This window comes from Gavialis gangeticus, unplaced genomic scaffold (genome assembly GCF_001723915.1).
Source record: "Gavialis gangeticus isolate Ggan-Ray unplaced genomic scaffold, GavGan_comp1, whole genome shotgun sequence".
In the NCBI taxonomy this organism is placed as follows: Eukaryota; Metazoa; Chordata; order Crocodylia; family Gavialidae; genus Gavialis; species Gavialis gangeticus.
Genome location: NW_017728993.1, coordinates 46454718 through 46456703, shown reverse-complemented (window position 1 = coordinate 46456703; position 1986 = coordinate 46454718). Strand labels below are relative to the sequence as shown.

At 43.1% G+C, this 1986-nt stretch overlaps 1 protein-coding gene across 1 annotated transcript in view; it reads right to left on the bottom strand.

The window, feature by feature from the left end:
- LOC109286873 (putative ferric-chelate reductase 1) overlaps nucleotides 1-956 on the bottom strand; it is a 61063-nt gene extending 60107 nt beyond the window's left edge. Inside the window, 1 exon segment of the mRNA XM_019501675.1 lies at nucleotides 897-956. The gene's annotated coding sequence lies outside the window, so the exon portion shown is untranslated.
- Nucleotides 957-1986: the final 1030 nt, after the last annotated feature.

Here is a 1986-nt window from a genome sequence, read left to right as displayed (position 1 = left end):
CCCCTCCCCCCCCCCCCCCCCCAGGGGTACACTTATTTAAAAGGGGGCTGCCGGGGGTACACTTACTAAAAAAGGTTGAAAAACCCTGTATTAGGTGATGACATGTTTGATTATGGTCTTATGTACAACCATGGACCAAATATCCAGGAATCTGTTAAGCAGAGAATGAAAAACAGAACATTGGAGATGGGTTGTTTGCTAATGAGCTGAATCTGCTGGACCCAAGGAGCATGGGACAGCCAGAATCTCCCTCACTAGCAGAGTTCCAAGTATCCTGATCAAGTATTTGTACCTGTAACTCCAGCCTGGATGTGGCGATTTATAAATGCGCTATCATTACCATCTATTATATTGTTGATATTTGTTATACCATTTTAGACTGTTCATTTAAAGTAACTGTTTAACTGCTAAATCCAAAGGCCAGTAATAAAAGACCTGTAGCAGAATTACTCTTGTGGTCAATCAAATATCAGAAAAGTTGCACCTGTTTCTGGCTCCTTGGACTTTATCCACCCTACCAGGGTTTTAAAAATTAATCATTTCCTCCCCATTATAACTGAACTTTGCCACACTGTAAAGTTGTATTATTCTATTATTTCTGGAACAGGCCTAAACAAACCAACCAACCAACCAACCAAGACACTTCAGTTCTAACTTGGTGATCCTGATCACACTCAAATCCCACTGAAACATCATCTTTAAAGAGATGCTCAGTAACTTTCAGGAATGAGGTCTCTGGGATCACTAGCCAACCAACCATTCATTAAGCATACCCACCTCCCCTTTCTTAAGGTTTAATGCCCAGCAAAGTAGTTGTTTTTGAACAGGGCAAAATTCACCTGGTTTCCTTAACAAACCTGAAACTCAGTCCAAGTCCGCTGCACACAAACACTTACCTGCTTGAAACGTACCAGGTCCGAGATAGCAGCTCAACATTCAGGACAGGAGTGCTCATGCTCATAACTAATGTCAACGAGTCTCATGAGAAAAAAATAGCATTGCCTTTAAGAACAAGCCCAACCCATTTCAAAAAGAGGGAAGTGGGGATGCTTATTAACTTTGTAACGCAAAAAATTAAAGCGACTTTTAAAAAAACCAAGCCCAATTCCACTTACTATTTGCAGACTTGGCAACACTGCTCATAACACGGGATTTACACTAAGTCCTGATTGTGCTTAAGTTATCCAGGGTCAAAGCCAAGCCAATTAAATTACATGTGTTTGTAGTTACTGCTTTTTAATTCTTTGGCAAGCACCCAGCCAATGCAGAGGTGAGGAACAGCTATTAGGCAAAGGTCATCTGCATTATCCCTTGAAGTGCTTCCGTTCCACTATATTCAAGTTGTGTGTGAACACCCTCACTCAGAATTAAAGTTTGATTTTAGGTCACTTTGGAAGTTTAATAAAGCTACATCCAACCAAGGCTGCTTTAAATAAGCAAACAAACAAACAAACAAAAACAGACAGTGCCATAGCAACAAAATTTAGTGCCTGGGACAAAGCCTGTAGCAGCAACCCACCCTTACCCCGTACACAGATCCAGGGGGCACACGCCCCACCATGCTTGCCCAGGAGTGCACACAGTGGCAGAGGCCGCCCTTCCTCTGTCCCCACACCTCCGCAAACAAGACGCTCGTGGCTCTGTCTTGCGCCATACCCCAGCTGGGCAGTGCCTATTGGCACCCCTCCACTTTGGTGTCTAGGGCAGTCGCCCCACTCCCCCTACCCCCCACAGCATTGAAAACAGTTGACCAGTTTGATCCAGTTTTGAGCATTTGGTCTTACAGCAAACCTTAGACCTCAAAGGGCCCTGCTACATGTTCAAATTAAAGCTGGACAGAAGCCAGCTATGGACTTGTTGCACATTTTCAAGCACTAAATTTATAGCTGATTGGCTTTTATAGCTGGAGAGTCATTTTTATGGTGTGATAATTACTTTGTACCTTTGTAAAGTCTGAATTTATTGTGGGGGATTTGCCAGTTAATT